Source organism: Miniopterus schreibersii, assembly GCF_964146895.1.
Source record: "Miniopterus schreibersii genome assembly, chromosome: 5".
Classification (NCBI taxonomy): domain Eukaryota; kingdom Metazoa; phylum Chordata; class Mammalia; order Chiroptera; family Miniopteridae; genus Miniopterus; species Miniopterus schreibersii.
Window position 1 is genome coordinate 54,195,963 of NC_138106.1, and position 20,040 is coordinate 54,216,002.

The following is a 20,040-nucleotide window of genomic DNA, read 5'->3' on the forward strand; positions in this document are numbered from 1 at the left end:
GGTGCTTTCCCCAACATCTCCCTATAGACCCAGTGAGAACAAAAGGAAGAAGGACTCTCTGAGCACGGCTTAGCGTGGGGACAGTTCTGCTGGGTCCTGAAGGGAATGAGAATGAAGCCAGGAGTTTCCTCTGGTTGTTTCCTCAAGGACCGAACTTTCTCCCAAATAGATGGAAGGCCACACTCCCAGCACAGCACCTAGAAACAGAGGGCCTGGAGCATGGTTTCATAACACTGGCCCTGTTGGGATTTGGGGGTCAGGGATGTCTTCGTTGTGCAGGGCTATTCTGTCACTGCAGGATGCTTAGCAGCATCCCTAGCCTCTGCCTACTAGGTGCCAGTGGCAATTTCTCCTCTCCTGACAACCAAAAACTGTCTTGAGACATTACCATTGTCCCCTGATGGGGGCAAACATTGCCCAGGTTAAGAACTACTGGCCTGAAGCACAATGTGGTGGGAGTGAGAACAGAGAGCCGGAGGAACCCTTCCAAGGCCCAGACTGTTCACACAATTAGTCACTCACCAGGTGTTCCCCGAGTCCCTGCTGTCCCCCAGGCGCTCCTCTGCGTATCAGGGATACAACTCCACACAGACAAAGCCCTGATCTCATGGAGCTTACATTCTACTCCACACGTGTCTGACCAGCCGGATCCCTCTCCCTTCACACAGCCTAACAGCAAACGCCTCAAGCCAGCTGAGGGCCAAGAGAAGAAAAACACGAGTTCACATTCGAAGACTATTTTTTTTTCAGTTTATGAATCTCAAAAACGGCTTTGATTTAAAAATGAAACTTGGCAAGTGATTAGTTCATATGTTTTAGTTTATAATATGTTTTAATCATTTTGGGTGTTTTCAAAACAAATGGTGAGATTAGGGTGGTGTTTTTTTTCCCCTTCTATTTTTGGCCCCTTTCCTCTGGAGAGTCCTTCTCTTGTGTTTAGTTTTGGTGTTCTTAGTATATTTGAAGAACACTTTTAAGTATTTGAAATGTGTGCACGTGGGTGAAAAGAGATGGGGAAGAGGTAACACAGAGCTGCATGACCCTCTTGAACAAAGGCCCGTGCTCCAGCCCCAAGGCGGTCCCGGGCTCGCTTCCTCAGGAAGCCGTCTCATAAGGCCGTCATCACGGGCCCTGACCCCGGCCGTCTCCTGCGCTCGTCATGTGGCCTCGCTGCAGTCGCAGCTGAGGAATGGGCTGTGACATCAGTTCTTCAGGTGTTTCCCTTTAGAAATGAGCCCAGCGGGGCTCAGCACCGTGCCTGCTCTGTCCACAGCTGTACTATCTTCAGCAAGGGGCTGGCACATGGTAAGTGCTTAAGAAACACACTATCAATGACTGACTGACTGACTGACTGACTGACTGAGAAACCCAGAGTTTGGGGCTGTCCTGCCTGTGCCCTCCCTGTGCATTACACCAGCCCCACTCTCGGACCTCATTGCGTTGACCATTATTGAATAGATGCTGAAGAAACATGTGAACTCAAATCGTGCTTAAATCAGAAAGTCTAGAGAACTGCTTAAGTTCACTCATCTTAGGGATATTTGGGGGCTTATATAGAGATTGCAGGAATGTAACAGAACAAAGGGGGTGTGGCATTGAGGAGTATTTTTAGGCGTTACTAATGCCCTGAGCATTGTTCAAGAGTTAGAGGCTTTAGAAGATAAAGGCTTATCACTGTCAGTGTGGGGCGCAAAGTGGAATTACATAATTTATTGTCTTGTTTTCTTGTTTGATGTGTGTTTCCCCCATTAGAATTTAAGCTTCATGAAGGTAAACAACTTATCAATAACTCTATTCTCTGTGTCTAGGGTGGCATTTGACATATAGTAGGTATTCAGTAAATATTGGTTGAATAAATAAATGGCAGGCATTCAATCAATCGTATGTTGACTGGGAGATTAATTGCTCATTAGTGCACCAAAAAGGCAGTAACATGTTCTTATTAATTCATTCAACAAGTATATTTTGAGATTTTCCTATATGCCAGGCATCTTAATATCCTACCTAGACCAATGCCTAGCACATCATAGGTACCTAATAAGTATCTGATGAGTGAATGAGCTAATTGGTATTTCAGTATACTCAAATATGGTTTATTTACTGTGTTAGTTTACAGGACTGCCAAAACAAAATACCACAAAACTGGGTGTCTTATGCAACAAATTTATTTTCTCCCAGTCCTAGAGGCTAGACACCAAAGTGTCAGCAGGGTTGGTTTCTTCTGAGGGCTCATAGAAGAATCTGTTCCGTGCCTCCCTCCTAACTTCTGGTAGTTTACTGGAAATCTTTGGGGTTCCTTGGCTTGTAGAAACATCACCCTGTTCTCTGCCTTCATCTTCACCTGGCATTCTTTCCAAGTGCATGCTGTGTCCAGATTTCCCCTTGTATAAGGACACCAGTCATCATATTGGAGTAGGGACCCACCCTACTTCAGGATTACGTCATCTTAACCTTTTTAATCACGTCTGCAGTGACACTATTCCCAAATAAGGTCACATTCTGTGTTTACTAGAGGCTAGAACTCCAACAAATGAATTTGGGAAGGACACAATTCAACTCATGACACTAAAATAATGGAGATCTTCAGGTAGCAATATTTTTAAAGTTAACTTCTATATTGAAAACATCAACTTCTCAAAATACACCTAGGTTTATGATTCTATATAGAAACTGACATGGTGATATTAACAGCATTTACTATATTACTTGAAAACGTGTGTGTTTATAAAAAGGAAATATGAAGGAAGTCTAAGAGGCATGACTGTACGTAGCACATTTTGTTAAATGGTTGTCACCAGACAATGGGTGATGTAGGGAGCACTGCTTGAGATTCTGAAAGGGAATCAGAGGCATTTGGACTTGACTTTACAGTCATCAAGGAACCAGCACAGAATTCAAAAACCTCTTGAATTGTAGAAGGGTATAAAAAGGGTGAATTTAGTGTATATAAATTACTCATCAATGAACCTGACCTTTAAAAAAAAGAAAGAAAACAGGGAGGTTAAAGAATGGACCTTGGGAACTAACAATTCAGAAATTTGGGGGTCACCTTGGCAGTATAATTAAAAATAGCTAGAGAAACCAGATTTTACTCTTTTGAGGAATAGATCAGTTTAGGAAGCATGAAGGTGATACAAAGGAGGGAGAAATCAGGTCCACAGAATGTGGTCTTTTGTGTGTCAGTTATGGCTTTTGTTTGTTTTAGATGAGAGCTGCTAAAGCATATTGGCAGGCAGTAGGAAAATGGAAAATATAGAAGAAAGAAGCAGTAATTGATACAGTAAGATCCTGGAGGAGGCCATTGGTGCTGGAGAGAAAAGTCTTTATAATGTTCTGGGTGGGTTCTGACAGAGGTGGGGTGATAGGAATGCCATTAGATGGCCTCTGTCTTCTCTGAAAAAAGAGGTGAGGTAAATAGCTGAGAATGAAGGGCAGGAGGTGAGTTGTAAGGAGTTAATTAGAGTGATAAATGGAAACTGAGAAATGAAAAGGAAACTGAATAGGAACAAATGAATTGTAAAGTAGTTCTGAACCCCCAACTCAAGTTGGAAACCAAGACTCTGGAGGGGCATCAGGCTGTACAGTTTTGTCATTTTTCAGCAGTCTGGGCGCAGAGCTCATACATGAAGGGTTCATCTGGGCTCAAGAACTGGCTAGGGACAGTCGAGAACCATAGATGAGGGAAATGATGGAGCTGGCAGATGTCTTTATAGTTAACAACCATGAGGGTCTGGACTGGTAGAGAAGAAATTGGAGATTGCTAGTCTAAGAGAAATGATTAAAAAATGAAAATCAAAAAGGCATGGCGAGAAGGTAAAGTACTTGTTTTCTGGAGGCATATATATCCCTGGAAGGAAGCCTGCTGCTGCCACTCAGATCTTTTGTCGTTGGTCCCAGGGAAACTACAGAAAGTAGACTGAATTCATCGGCGGGCATAGACTGGACGCAGGAGCATAGCCTGGAGGTCAAGGTTTTATTCCCAACTTTGCCGATAACTCAAAGCTGCCATCGTGACCACCATTAGCACAGAAGGCTGGTCCTTGGGAAAAGAATGTACTTGTGTATGTAAAAGTAGAACAAATGGGAGCCTCCCATGAGGCAAGGATGATAACTGACCAGAGGCAAATGCTTTTTGCTTCTTTCCTCAGATTGCAAAAGTGTACTGATATTTCCCTCAAAGCAGGCTCTTTTATTTCTCTTACTTTAAGATACTTTATTTTTTCTGGTAGAGAGTCCCCAGAGCTGGCACCCTTCTCCTTAATTCCGCCTGACTTTTAGGCATTGAATGTTGTCATATGTCCCAGCAACCTTCCCCACCCAATGACCAGATAAAGTATTCCCATAAGCTTTGTATTGGAATGTTTCCCCAGGAAGACAGGGCTAGCAAGTGGATGTTTAATTAGGGAACACTCTTCCATGCCTCGCAGACGACACCATTGGCTAATCCTCCTGCCCTCTGTATTCACATGAACACGGTGTCCCCTTATGAATTCACAAGGAGGTCCCTGCTCCTGTGGGCCCTGCCTCCGCATGTCAGGTGGCAGAGTAACCAGTCATGTTACTCACTGCCAGATACCACGCTCTACTTACCCTTTACTTGTGTGAATGACTGTGATGAACAAGATACACAGGGGTTAGTAGTTCCCTAAATCCCGTGAGAATTCCTAAGCTCCTTCTCTTGGTACTGTTTACATCTAAGTTCAAAAAATAACTTGGCAGGCATTTCAATAATTTGGAGGGCAATTTGAAGAACTCCCTTTTTCCTTTCAAATATAAATCTTTACATAATTTCATTTCCCCCCACCCTCGTTTCTTTTCCTGCTCAGGATTCCCTTACAGCTCTTTCCTGCCATGCTAAAAACCAACGGGTCTGGAGATTAATATGACCAGACATACCATGAATTTTTTAAATCTTAAAAGTCCCAGATTCTAGTTCATGGTCAATCATATATAGATTGTATTCTCTTGTACATATAAATATGCAATGTATTATCGTAAGTCTTCTCTAAGTTCCTTTTTTTGGTCTCTCTGTCCCCTAAATTGTTCCTAAATGCTTCTTTGTTATAAAGAGGCAGAGCAAAGACCTGAAGGATGGAGGGGGAAAGAGTATGAAGTGATGATGCATAGAGAAAGCACTGAAAGGGAAAACAAAGAGGTTTCCCTTTTCCCCAGGCCCCTCAGGGTGCATTGATGTTTGATTTTTATATTCCTCTCTAACGCCCCCAGATGACCTCTTCCCAGCCATTGGTTCTACAAAAAATTTTCTTTCACTGCCAGCAAATATCTCTCACCTACCCAATGAGTCAAAACCTCCTGCCCTAGCAGCCTAATGTCCTCTCCTGCCTGCCAAGCAAGCCCCTTACGCACCCCTTACCCGCTGACCCTGGGGCCTTGGGCCACCTTCCCCCAACGCCACGCTGGCATGGAGAGTGTTAATGGCTGATGGGAGTTTGAAAAGAACTTAACAATAATTTGGTTTTATTTTATCAACATTCAAAATATAAACAGATAAACTACATGTTGGATCATTAATTCTCCTTCCACTGTTTAGAAAGCTGAAACCTGCATTTTTTAAAAGAGGGATTGATTGGTGTCATGTACGTAGTTATTTACTTCTGTTTATTCAAGATAATAAGAATATTAACGTGGAGGTGGAACAATGGTGTTTATAATTCCATCAACACTGTTTATGTAAGAAGGAAATATCTGAAAAGAAACAAGGAGAGATTTGCTGCTCTGCACATACATTAAATTCTTCCATTTTTGTTTCAAAGGATATAAGGAGGTATAAAAAGTTTCACAAGTTGAGGAGGGTTTATACCATGTTCACTGACATTAACCTAAGATAGCTAGGTTCAGAAAAGATGAAAATAGACGGAGAGGCACCTCCTTATAAGGAGCATAGGGACCAGGGACATGTGCTCCTTTCATTCCTCTCTGACACGGAGATGACTAGCATATGATTATGATCCTCTGTTGGGCGCTGAAATGTTCTGTCCCAAAGAGTAATGAGTGCTGTGTCTGGGGGACCATTGACTAGTAATTTGCCTGTAGCTCAAGATATGCTTCCTAGGGGCCGAGGCCCCATTAATCGTTCCAAAAACAAAGAAGAAAAAAGTGTTTTCAAATAAAATTATAAGGACCCATTTCAAATACTGAAATAGTTCTAGGAAGACTTTTATAATATTTTCTTGACTGTTTGAAAAACAGTAGTTGAGAGTGGAGAAGGGTTTTCTTAGCTAAGTGAAAATCAGCTGAAGCCACAAAGGTCAGATGATATACGAGGGCGTAATGAGTGACGGGGGCAACTGAAAAGAGTGCGTAAGGAATAAGAAGAGAGGTTGTTATGGGCGGGTTGTTATATTTATCACAACTTACCTAAGTGGACTGATAATCTGTCCGTGATCATGGAGACACAAAAGCGCTCTAAAACATACATTAGAGTAGAATATCCTTGAGAGCAGGAGCGAAGTCAAATTAGCACTGTAATTAATAATAAACTCCAAAAATATCCGTTAAATTATTAGATCCCTCCATCCGGGCAATGCTTTGCATGTTCTCCCTCATCTAAACCAATTCTCAAGGAAAGTCCAGAAACATTGTTAGGCTCACTTATAAATACAATTCTCTCTGCAGTGAGAGAGCTGCATTTTAATAAGGGCATGGCCCCTAATTTTTATTGATTCACTTATTCCTTTTAATCCCCATGCACATTCCTATTCCTCCCCATCCCCTTAGGTTACCATATCTGTTGCCAGTTGGAATAATTTTGCATAAAAATGATGGGAAATAAGGTCAGAAAGGTAGTGAGGGGTTGGGCCTCAAAGACCATGGTAAAACTTGGGATCCCAAGCACCAGAGAGCCTGGAAAAGTCTGCTGGACAGGAAGGAGTCTTTAGGATCATAAAAACCCTATTGAACCATGATGACCAGATGAGTCATTTCTAGCCAAAGGCTGGAGGCACAGATGGACGTGCTGGAATTAGGCTGCATGTCAAATATAAAATTTCTGACCAGTATAAATAAAAACAAACTGTGCCTCATTGTACCCGATGTTTCGCCTTTGGGGCCAGTTTTACCCACCTGACACTCCCAGTTGGCAGCCATGCCTTTGAGAAGCTTAAATCGCTTTTCAGAGGAAAGCGAGGTCGAAAGTTCAAACCAGACCTGCACTCTCTATGACCAAGTGCTACCAAAAGGGGTGAATTTGCCACACATACTTTCGAGAATGAGAGAGATCTGATAGTTGGCCTAAGATGGGAAGAGGAGAGGTCATTTTCTTATCCATTTATGTGTAACTCTTTAAAACTCCAAAGCCACAGTACAAGTATAGCTGAGGGAACTAGCCCAGGATTTTTCTCATCATGTACAGAGATGACAGACTTAAAATCAGATGGCTCTTCCAATAGCTTCTAAAGAACTGGAAATTGTCTGGCTCCACTTGTCTGGCCAGGGTATAGTTCTATGATTTTTCCATACAGCTTTTTAGCAGAATCTCATACTTACTGTCTAAATTAATGATATTCCTTTCTTTTGCCATGAGAAAAACCACTCTGCACTATATATGTTATGTTAAAGATTCTTTATTTTAGCATGTGGACATGTTCTGTAAAAGCTTTTTCCGTTTCATCACGTTGACAAGCTGATTCCATTAAATCACCCTCCATCATCATGTTCACTTTTTTTTTCTTTCTTGAAAAGTTAGAAAACAGTGATCGTCAGAGTTTTCAAGGCACTCACTTTGGCAAAAATTTTAAAAACTTGAAAACCATGAGCCTATTCCTTGAAATGGAAAAAAGATAGCTATGTCATTCTTCTCATTGGAACCTTCTCTTGAAACTGCTAAACATAAAGAAGGGGGCTCTGGACCTTATTAATTTTTTTTCCAGTAAAATGGGATTTTTTTAAAAAAATTTCTGGACATAGATCAAACTTTTCTACCTCAGTATTTATTATGTATTAGTTGTTGTCTAAAATAGAAACATCAGTTAAGTTGGATGAATAACACGAAAGGGTTGAATTCAAATATTTTTGGGCATTTCTGCACCGTTGGATAAAATGTTACTTGGTAATGTTTTAGTGTCACAACACCGTTTTGAATTAGAGCAGCTACATCCCCACTCTCCCACCACCATGCTCTCCTCACTGAGAAGAAAAAAAAATCATCTGCTCAGGTACTGCTGGGTCGTTTAAGTGCTGAGTGGATGTGTGAAATGAGAAAAAATGCTCAGTATGGGGTTAATTAGCTCTGGAGTTGTGGGTGGGTCACTTCCTCAGGACGGAATCCTGCAGGAGAGACCATGCGTGTGCGGACTGACAAAGTGGAAAGGAAGCTGTGAGCCCTCAGACTCTGGGGCACAGATTGATCGCCTTTGGAGACAAGAAAGTGAGGACTTGGGGGTCATTGGTCAGAGTGGAACGGCCTTCCCTTGAGTGTCCAGTGCAGGCTGCTGGCCGGCACTGGAAGTGGACCTGCGGTGTCAGGAAACCCTGGCAAATCCAGCACTTTTTGGAATTTACCTCTGCTGCCTCTTTTTAAAATCATATCTTGCGCGGCTTCTTTTAATGCGCCTTGTTTTCTGGCTCTGCCCTTGGGAAAACATCATTTCCTTCTGCAAGTATGGGTGAATCTTCTCCATTTTCATAACTGCGCTCGGGGACTGCCACAGGTTGCCTGCCCGCTGAGACGCGCTCAGCCACGGCTTGCACTGAACGGGTCCCGCTAGGCTGTTTACAATCTCATCCTTCCGTGGAGTGGGAGGTGAAGGAGCGCACGCAGAACAGCCTCAATTCCTAGATTGTTAATCGGGGAAGGAGAGAGTTCGGGTGTTTATGAGGAAATCTCACAGGCAGCGTTTTCTAGGGCAGAAAGATGCTGCGAAAAAGTCTCCTTGAGTGGATGGATGCTAACAGAGGCAGGAACTGGTGGAGGTGAACCCCGGGGAGATCACTAATGAAGAAATGTTAGTAAAGTTTCGGTGTATTTATGTTTTCTTAAGTTTCTGCCTAAATTACTCTGACATCAGTGGAAACGACACTTCATAAAGTGTGTGGATAGAAAGTTTTTAAATGTTTATGACTTCTGAAAGAAAAAAAATGTGTGTGTGTATACATATATATATATATGATGTATATGCATGTCTTTATTTGCAGTTAAACTGTGAGTAACATTGGCTTCTTGAGTTGAGGAAGCAGGTGACCGACCGCCTTGACAGTAAAACTGAAACATTGGAAGAGTCCATAACAGAGCCCACCACTGCCACATACAAACACAGTCCCCGCATACTCCCCCGTCCCTCATCACCTGTGCAAAAACTCGCATTTGGATCTTGGAGTAGAGAGAGTTAAAAAAACACAAATTCCCCCAAGAGGACGTGTCAAGCAACTAAATTAATAAATTTGCAGATAGCTGAGAGCAGGCTGGGGTTGGGAGGGTGGAGCTGGGAGTGTCCCCAAAGAGGCAGTCTCAGTGCACCTGTTTCTTCCTCTTCAATGGCCTGATGGATGTAGAGACACGAGGCAGGGAGGGAGGCCAGGAGTAAGGTTTATGAATTCTAACCACCTACATTATCAGCGTATCATAGCACAGCTTTTTCAGAGTTCAAGTTGCTGGTTAGCTGGACGCCTGTGCTGTTCCATTCATTCCTGAGACTGAAACACCACAAGCAATGGCCACATGCGCCAGCCATTGTCGTAGTTAGGTTGTCAGTTCCCTTAATGCTGCCTTTATTTTCTGTGGTGATACTGAACAAAACGTTGCTTTTCAAAGGCCTTAGACCTCTGTCCTCCCAACTCCTGATCACAGTAATAACCAATCTCAGGCAGTCATTAGTGAAGACTAGAACAATATCCTATAACAAGTCAGCTATGAAGAAATTGGCATAGTTTATCTCTTTTATTCGTGTTCTTATGAAAATAATGGGCTGCAAAATAAAACGGCATTTCTCTCTTTCAATCTCTTTTTTTCTAACTGGATCTTTACAAGTTACACGGGGACTGATTTTTTTTTTCCTCCTAACAAAGGTTGAATAACAACACTTAAAAGCTTCAACAGCCAAAGTCCATCTTTAGAAATAGCTTTCTTCTATAATGTACTGCCAATTTCTTATGTGTGTGTATTTTGACCTTCCTGATGCCTCCGCTATGGGCTGCCTGTTGATTGGTACGTTAGTGCTTTGCTTATAAGAGTTGGGCAATAGTTCAGTGATCCAGTCCAAATCTGAGCCACAGAGAGAATGGGCTCATCTTCTATTTAAGATATGTGGCAAACTGCTTTAAATGAATTTGGTTCAGACAAGGTCATTGGAACTGTTCATCTAATCCTGTGTGCTGTATGTAATGGACACTTCTGCTGAGCTCCAGGCTGCAAGGTAAAGACAAGAAAGCCAGTAACTGCCACCCCTGTTAGAGCTTTTCCTGGGTCTGTTGTTAGACTTACGCTCTTAATCACATGGGACCCATTTTGGTCACTTAAAAGGACTCGTTCCCTGCTCTACAGATGTCTTCGAAAGGTAGTCCTGGGAGTAATCATAGTGAGTTCTTATATTATTTGCTGGTCTTTTTCTTACTTTTTTTTAAATTGGAGATTGAGTTGGTATGCAGATTCATACCAGGTTTATGAAATATTCAGCTGAATTTCTCAGACGTGAAAGAATTAATTGTTAGAATGTTTTACTTTAGCTAATTATTATGTTAAAACTATAGTAGATTCGAGTGCATTTTCCCTCAGTTCTGTTTGTGATTCCACTTGGCACATTGAATCATAATTCCCAAATTGAAACGTAAGCACTTTTTTATACTATTTTGAATTTAGTAACTTACAGACTCTCTGTGTTGCTTAATACCTTTCAAACTGTAGAATGTATCTTATTCAACTGTGTTGTGATTCTGTATAACTTTTAGAGTCAACGTGTTCGTGTTCCGGGATTTTGTAATCATTTAGGGCTAAACAAGATGAAAGGAGTTATTGAATTCCTCTCCTGAGTGGAGGCAGAGCTGCATTTATTCCAACCAAAATAGAGGAGGATCTTTCCTATTTTTAAACGGACATAAACATAGAAATGTCTTAACTGCTCTTAGCAATCTGTTTGGTTATTTTACCACTTGTACATTTAGGTTGTGCATCTTTAAGTCTTAACTTAAATTCTTCACGGGCCACTTTAATACCATTCTGCCCTAGGACAAGAATAGCGATCATTTTCCTCTATGACAACTCTTCTTATAGTCAGCAAACTACGAAGCTACACCTCAGCTCTTTTTATCCTATGTGAAATTATCCCAGTTTTTAAACATTTACTTCTGTTTTTATAGCTTTTTCTGTACGAGAGTGGCAAATGGGACTGTTTTAAAGAGCTGTGTCATATACGATGCCTCTGAGAGCGGCATTGCCTGGTTTAATGTGACCGTGCCGATGTGGAAATAGCCACCGCTTTTTCATTATATGCTGATGGACGGAGCATTTGTGTTCGTTTAACCTTGAGGCTGAAACTTGTTCCCAAAAAAGTAACTGACTCACAGCATAGGCTAGACCCAAGAATAAAGAGCATCAGTTTTCTTAATCTTTAAACTCGTCTTGCCCCCACTCCTAAAACTCACTAAAATTAACTTTTCCTTGACCTCTCTCTGATGCTATTTATTTACTGGTTTAGCAGCTTTTTCTATCATCTTTGTCTCCTAAAATAGATAGACAGCATTTATTCAACAAACAAAGTGCCGTGCCGTGTTTGGGATACGGTGCTAGGCTTGGGAGATTCGAGTGTGCGCGGTGAGCAGAGGCTCGGTGTCCCAGGTGTCCTCGGCATGTTCGGAGAGGAGCAAACAGCCTGTCACAGAATGTAAGGAAACAGCGGTGAGAAAACAAAACAAACCAAAAAAATTGAGAGAGGTGGATCAGGGCCAGATTGTGAAAGACCTTGGATGCTCTTAAACAAATAGTTGGTGGTACAAGGACAAAAGTAACATTTTTTTAATCTATAGTATGGAAAGACCTTTCCAGGACTTTAAAACACAGACTTTGTCCACACTGTCCTCTTGGTTTAGTATCTAACAGACCATCAGGTATAACTCCTTGATTAATTTGTATCTTTTGATATAAATTGTGTCTCATGATTTTTCTCTTTGTATTTAAAAAAAGAAAGAAAAAACATTTGAATGAACCATTTGAGTAAAGAGAGCCTTCTGTTCGCACTGTTCTGGATGTTTCTTTTTCCTGCTGTGCCCATATTTATTCCAAAGCGGTCTGCCCTACTAACATGTTGCTTTCTGTGTTGACACACCAAGGAGTCTCAGGATGAGCTTGCCCTATAATAGGCACAACCTTTTTTGTACCAAATGGCGTTAATGGCAGGTTGTGAGCAGCATTGTGACCAAGTGTTTCTAATTGATTGTACCACATGATACCAATGCCAGACCTTCTCAGCACCCCCTAAAGGATATCAGTGTACTGTAGGAAAAGGTCCCTGTATCCATTTGGAATCCATAAAGCTACAACTTCAGGAGTTAGAGGTATGGAGGGAAAAGTTGTTTGGGATCAGATTGTAGAGAGCTCCTGAATGTCACCATGCCATAGAGTTCGGTCTATTTTAGGAGCTGTAAGAAATCATCCTAAATGGAACAAACGAATTCAGTCCCTGCCACCCCTCCCAGCACTACTGCTTTTACTTCATTCTAATCTCTCAGGCCCAAGAATCAGGAAGAATCAGAGACTCGGGAGGATTTGTATGGGGTGGGATGGAGTGATAAGTTGTATCTCAGTAATGTCTCAGGCCCAGAAACAGCCCCAGATATAATTACTGAACTTTAGTTTTTGAATTCTCTCTTTTTACTGATCATTATTTTATCATCTAAGTTTTTGAAGGTAGATGTCACTCAGAGATACCATAGCTTATTAAGGAAAGGGAAGGCATCACTGTGATTTCCTTATAGCTCTTCTCAAGATAGATTCAAAAAATGGATGGTCTTGAAAAGCAGGCCCCAAGATATGAATGACCATTTGCGGCATTTCACAGCCTTCTTAAGACTGACCAAAGGGAAGGAAAATACTTCAAGAAACTTGTCTGCAGAAAACCCCAAAGTACCTAGGGGGCAAATGCACCTGAGCGGTGTGCACATCTGACTAACCCTTCCATCCGACTTTAACTTGTAAACCTTTGTCAGACAGAAAACAGAGAATTAAAAGCCTCCACATCCAGGGTGCATGAAATGTCATTAAATCTAGCATAAAATTTCTTGAATCTGTCAGATAAAGGAAATCATGTATCCAGAGTGAAGATGGAATATCAATTGACAGGAACCTATGAAGCTGGCACTCATTCTGAGAGACACATGAATCTAAAAACCCCATAGTGCCCCATCCTTTGAAAACACTGGGAGCCCGAAAGGTATTAGGAAAATCAATAAGGTAAAAACCTTCATCCTACTCTTTGGAATGACTCCCACATAAGAATTAATTAACTAACACAATACTTCTAGAACATTAAAAGGATATTAAAATGTTATCTCTACCCATAGAAAACAAAGATGTAACCCCCCCCCCAACTTCTAGAGAGAGTAGTTGAAGAAAGAAGATTGGAAAGATTAAAGGCCTGTCTGAGGTTGTTTCTGTCCTGTTGTCACTCCATTTACCCTCTTCAGATGGAAGGATAAGGTTGAACTTCAGTTCATCCGAATTCCTCAGTTCTGTCATCAGTGCTGTGACACATTCTAATTTTCTGATTCATTTGTGATGAATGAGCTCTCCCTTTGCTATTCACAGTGCTAAAAGTAACCAGTTTTTTCTCCATTTTTTTTAATTGCACTGTTATTTTCTCTTAGCAAAGTTTGTCTCACTCTTTATCGGCCAGCATGAATTCCACAGGCAGAAAAGGCCTTGGACAGGACTAGCACTTAGGCTTGGAGCTAGTCGAGAGGAATGGGAGACTGACGGCCGGATTCTGTTTTTAACCCAGCCAGATACCTCAGCTGGCAAGTGGCTCAGCTTCCGCACCATAAAATGGGTATAATAATAGCTTTCCCTTACCACTGTGAAATATTTAGAATGCAAATCAAGCCAAACCTGCCTTCTTCCAAAGGCGAAGCTTGAACCAGCCTATGAAATCCTGAATGAGCCCAGATTTCAAGGGGAAACATAAAGTGGCAACCACCTAGAGGTAGTGTAATTTAGTGGTTAAAAATATGTAGACTTTGGAATGGTACAGCTTTATTCAGAACCCAGCAGCTGTGTGATTTGGGGTAAGTTTCCCAGTGTCTGAAATCTCCCTTTTTTTCTCTAGTGAATTGGAAGTAACGGTATTTACTTGCATAGTCAGGATTAAATGATAGACAGTTAATGAGGCTTTTCAAATTCTTCTACGTAGGTGATCTTCACGTTAGACTGAGTGACTCAGTAGTCAGGGTGCTGGGGACATTGCCTGAAGCAGTCTGCCACATATGAGATTTGTCAGTGAGGTCTCAGATTTTACCCTGAAAATACACACAGAGTTTTGCATTCTGTGTCTCAATAGAGTCTCGTTCGTTTCACTAAACTGGAAGTTCCACGAGGCCAAGAGCAGTATCTGTTTTATTTCTTCTATGACATTCAAGAAATAGTTATTGGATAAACGAATACATGTACAAATAAGGGTTTAAATTACTTAACCACAGGACACCTGCCCCACCAAATAGACAACCGTGTCTTCATTATTTATTTTGTGGCTTTTGTACTCAGTTCCACTGCTCCACCTCCCTGGGTATTCCCATAATCAAACTTGAGAGGCATTTACTTAGCAGGATGCCTGAAGCCACAGAAGGTACTCGGTTAGTAGTAATGCTATCATTTCTCTGCTCACTACTTCTCTGCCTCATTGTTCCTAAGGCTCTGTGAACTTTTTTTTTTAAGAAATTATAAAACACTAGGAAGGTCAGAGTCTGGGAAGCCTTTAATGGAGTCTGTGTGTCTCTAATCATAGACACTCACCCAGGTATTTCTTATACACTTTGTTTACTCCTGGCTTCAGCTTATAGCAACTTGTTAAAACTTCCTAGAGGCGATGAGCAGTAGGATTGAAAGAGCTTTTTCTCCCTCTCCCCTTAGGCCAGGGGTTACTAACCTGGAATTCCTGGATGGCCATGGAGACCGGGAGCTCCTTGGAACTTGGTGTTTGGGAGCAGTTTCGGGGGCGGGGGGGGGGGGGAAGAGTCTCACAGGGAATAGTGATCTGTATCACTATTGCCCTAAAACATTACATGAATTGAAATCAGAATTGACTAAATTTATGTTACAGTTAATAATACTTTTAGTTCCTTGGAGTTTGATAGTATATAATAATTTCCACTCAGAAATCATGAAACTAAGTTTAGAGTTCCACAAGTCACCCCTTCTCCCCATCTCTACTCAGCCTCCTTCAGCATCTTTTAAGGTCCTGATTCATCTGGGCTTTGCAATTATAAATACTTTGCTAGATATCTGTGCCTTGAATCTAGCATGCATAATGCAAATGTTTTTAATCTTATGCAAAACTGTTATAGGTAATTCTTTGCATTTCAGATGAAAACAACTAACAGACATATAAGGTGAATATCACTTAGGCAGAAAGGATGCATATCAATAAAATAACAATTTGAACTGAACAAAAATAAACCTGTATAGATTAATACATGTTCTCAAAATTGCCTAACAGATTGTAATTCAATCAAGAAGTCGGGGCCTTATGACGTTTATGAACATTTATGAATTGTATAAGAACTATGAGATTAAATATTTAGCCTTAATATTAAATTTGGGATAGGTATTATTGTTTTTCATTAATATATAAAGACAATTATATCCAATAAAACCTTCCATGTAACTTGGCTTGAATTTGTCTTAGACTGTGACATAACACACTGATTTTTCTCTCCATCTTGGATTCCTGTCATTGACAGCCTGTGTGTCATTTGACATCCAGAAAGATAGTTTTTTTATCTCAGGCCTTGGATGTATTAGTCAATCTGGGTACAATTTACATTGATCTCTTCTGATCACATCAAAAATTTAATTTTGACTGATTAACTTTTATGAAAAAATGCTCTTTTAAATTTAGAAAGGCACATTATGTGCTTAGATATAAGAACATAAATACAAAGTATAATTTAAAAATAGCATAATATATCATTGGAAGTTATTGAGCTTATAATGTGCAATAGAAAAATGATAAGTGAGCATATTTCATAGGTCATATTTTTCTCTTTCTCTTCAAAGCTTGAGAAAGAAAGCAAGCTCAAAAAAGTTGTAGGAGAGGGAGGAAAATGGAAAGAAGGGAGGGAGGGAGGGAGGGAGGGAGGGAGGGAGGGAGGGAGGGAGGGAGGGAGGGAGGGAGGGAGAAGGGCTAGAGGGAGGGAGAAAAGGAGGGAGGGAGGGGAAAATATTTTAAAAGATGCACCAGTACAATGGTTAGGATCCTGGCTTGCAGAAGAGACTAAAATATAGCAAAACTTAGAACCTTAAAGTCTTTGAAGACTAGTCAGTCATATATTATATACCATTCAGGTTTGTATGTTCTTTCAATGAATCATAAATAATCTATCATGTTTAAATTTTTCATTAAGCTCATCAGTTTTGTGAAATGATTTGAAAGCATTGGAGACCCCAGCCACTCCTGTTAGCATACATCATGATCAGATTGTCAACTTGACTCTTCTTGCCCATAGGAGAACACCACCATCCTTTACACCTGCATGTGCATGGACAGGGTTTCACCTTGGAAATAAAGGAGACACTCTTCCTTTGAAAGAACTTCTATAATCGTGCATTTGTCCAGAAAATTTGCTGAGAAGTGAAGCCTCTTTATTGCCAGTTTTCTGCTTTAGCTATATTCTATGCTGAGTTATTTAATCAGATTCTTCTTGATCCCTTTTAATATGGTTCGTTTTGCATATTTCTGGAGGCCTTCAGTGACGTGGTTAAAGTCATGGTGTCAGAGAGACAAGAACTCAGTCAGTGTTAAGTCCTTAAAACATTTGAGTGGGATGGGGGTGGGGAGACCTGCTTTGTTTTCTCAGCATCCTTGTCTGGGGTGTTAACTTCTCATAGACCTTCTGTTACTTCAGTTTTATTTTTCCATAAGAGAAGCTATCAAAACAATGGTGAGAAGACAAGTCCCTTAATAGCTTATTTGGCTTGTGAGTTGAAGGTTAAAAGGGGGAATTATCAGATTTGAAATATAGAATGAGAAACTGTTAAGGTCAACTCTCCCAAACCTGAAGCTGTCGTTAGAGATTGGTTTGGGGAGACAGTTGCTTTATCTTAGTATCATTTTGTTGGAGGAGACATTGCTAGGCCGGTGAGACGGGGTAGAGGCGACAATACCAAGGCCTCAGCCAGCACCAACCCAGGTCCTCAACTGAGGTTAACGCATAGAGGTGGTGAATGTGTCCAGAGGATCTTCTGGGCACTAAATATAACTGAATGTGTCCTTAAAAGAACCAAAGTTTCTAAGAGGTTGACTCTTCTTTGTCAAAATTAGCGAAAATGTCTCATGTACTACACAGTAAAGCTTTTACCTATTTTAGCCAGTGCTGCCCAATAGACATTTGTGCAACAATAAAAGTGTCCCACCTATAAGGCAGCCACGGGCCACATGCAGCTTGAATACTTGAAATGTCGCTAGTGTGACAGAGGAACTAAACATTTAATTTTTCATTAAATTTTAATTAATTTAAATTTAAATAAATAAATGTGGCTGGTGGCTACTCTAGCGTACAGCACAGCTCTATAGAATACTCATATGATTGAGATCAGAATGAAGTTGACCAAAAACGAGATTGGCACTTGTTGGGCTGGAAAGTCGTGTGTTGGTCCCACAGCAGGAGTCCCGCCTGCGGAAAATGTTGTGAGATTGCATCTCCTTTTCCTTCGGGCTACAGATGACAAAATGGGCTCCCACAGCTCATACTTTGGGAACAACCAGCCCTGTCGATGCAGTGCTTAGATTTGCTTTCCTTTTCCCCATAGTATCATTGGGTTCATTTTTAATTCCTTGTTTTTTCTTTGATTTTCAGTTCCTTGACCATCAGTCTGTGACCTGCCCCTTCTCTTTGTGTAAGTATAATGGTTTCTTTACTTTTAAAAAAAGTGTCGATGTGGGAAATCTGGGTCTTTGTTGGCATGTTATCTGGTTGACTTTGTCGTGGTTTCCAGAACTTCTTCAGTATGCATTAGATTGTTCTGTGTTTGGAGTCGATGCTGTTGGTGGTGGTAGTAGTTGCCGTTCATGAGGGGGCTGAAAAGACGAGCAGCCCCAGTGACTGGACTTCTGTAAAGACTGCCTTTCACTCAGCTACAGCTGCTGTTTGCAAAAGTCGCTGATCCTCTGAACTATAGCTTACATTCTACAGCCAGATACCAGCAACAGTTGGGCATTTCCCCACTGTCAGTCAATGGGCAATTATGTATTCTTCAGTTATACACCCATCCCTAGGTTCAATGGTTTTAATTTCAACTTCTATATCAGAGCTCTCATTTATTGACAAAATTTCTAATATCCTTTTGTTAAGAAGGACAAGACTGAAGTACAAGACTTCACCACTTAGGTTAAAATTGTGTGTGAAATTGTAAAGTCCAGAGAAAAAAAAGGTAGAGAGAGAACTCCAGGATTACACGCACGAGGAGGCTTATAAAAGGTACCATTCTGTTTTAGAAAAGATGCAAGTCATTTGGAGAGAAAAACAAACCAAAACAAAAATACTTGATTTTATATGAAAAGAGAGAATATTTATTATTTGGAGCCCAAACTAGCTGCACTGAATGGATTTGGATAAATCTTACCTTGAGCTGCTTGAAAGAGATTCTGAGGCATTGAATCTAAATAACCCAAGTCACTGCATGGGACCCCACCCGAGAGATGCTACAGGTAGTGGCATCGCCTAATGTGATAAATAATCATTTATTTACTTAAATAAATGATCCCTTCCAGCTGCTTCTCACCTTCCCATGAGCACAACTGGTTCCTTATTCACAACATCCTATCCTACTTCACTGACTCCGCACCCCCAGGTATTTCTTGTGTATCATCATTTGCACAGAAAGGGGGTTCCCAGGGCTCTTTCACTTATGTGTGGCTTCCACTAATATTCTTAGAAGCTAGTTAAGTATATTTAGGGGAGCAGAATCCTCCAAAGGATGCCCAGGCGAAAGTCTAAAGTGACAGTTATTTGACAGCAAAAGGAGATTGATGAAACCCCCGGAAGACTGGTGCTGCGCGTAATGCATTTATGCAGCAGGGGTGGGTCCTCCCTGCCCCTGACAAGTCTTGTTGTTTCGCATCCTCGGTGTTGACAGAGTGGGTCTGTCAGTGCTTCGGAGGGTGTCAGTGTGCGTGCCTGTGGCTCCCGCTTCTTGTCTCTGCGTCCCTGCCTCAGCTACCTCGCACTGCCTATTTCCAGTCCTCTGGCTGGCAAGTCATTTTTGTTACAGTTCTTTGTGTAAAAACAGTTCACATAATAGCCGAGTGTTAGACGAGGCATTAATCCTCCCAGCACCGGGATGAGTCAGCACAGTGCACTCCTGCCCGCGCGGCTCGGCTATTATGACGTCAGTGCTGTGGGGCGAGCCTCAGACAGGCGGTACAGCGGCCTGGAGACCTGTGTCACAGATTACAGAGCAAGAGGGAGACCTTTGAGATAAAAATGTAATTGAAAGGCTGTCTCTGGCTCATAGGAAAATGTGAAACTGATTCTATGCTTTGTCAACCATCAGTCGAGCAGCCTGTAGAGAGATCTTAGTTTTTTTAACCGGAAAGAAGGCTGGGAGAATGACCTGTAATGGGCTGATAGCTTCTTCATGTACCCACTAACCTTGTCCCACCCCTGGGCCAAGCTTTGTGCTCACTGGGATTGTTCCAAATCCTGAGGTTTGCCTTTATATCAAGGATGGCAGGGCCTGTGACAGCCCTGCTGTCCTCAAGTGCCCCACAGACACAGCTGATGGCTCCAGAGGTGGTGCCCCAGATGCCCATCAAAGGGAAAAGAAAGGTCCCTTGGGAACAGATCAGAACATTATCTCCCCAGTGCTTCTAGCTCCCAGTG

The 20,040-nt window shown here is 41.5% G+C and overlaps 1 protein-coding gene across 19 annotated transcripts in view; it reads left to right on the top strand.

Moving 5' to 3' along the window:
• ZBTB20 (zinc finger and BTB domain containing 20) overlaps positions 1 to 20,040 on the top strand; it is a 726,721-nt gene that overhangs the window by 542,908 nt on the left and 163,773 nt on the right. For all 19 annotated transcript variants that reach the window (XM_081138873.1, XM_081138863.1, XM_081138860.1 and 16 more), the window contains one exon: positions 18,016 to 18,055. The gene's annotated coding sequence lies outside the window, so the exon portion shown is untranslated. The remainder of the gene's footprint in view (positions 1 to 18,015; positions 18,056 to 20,040) is intronic.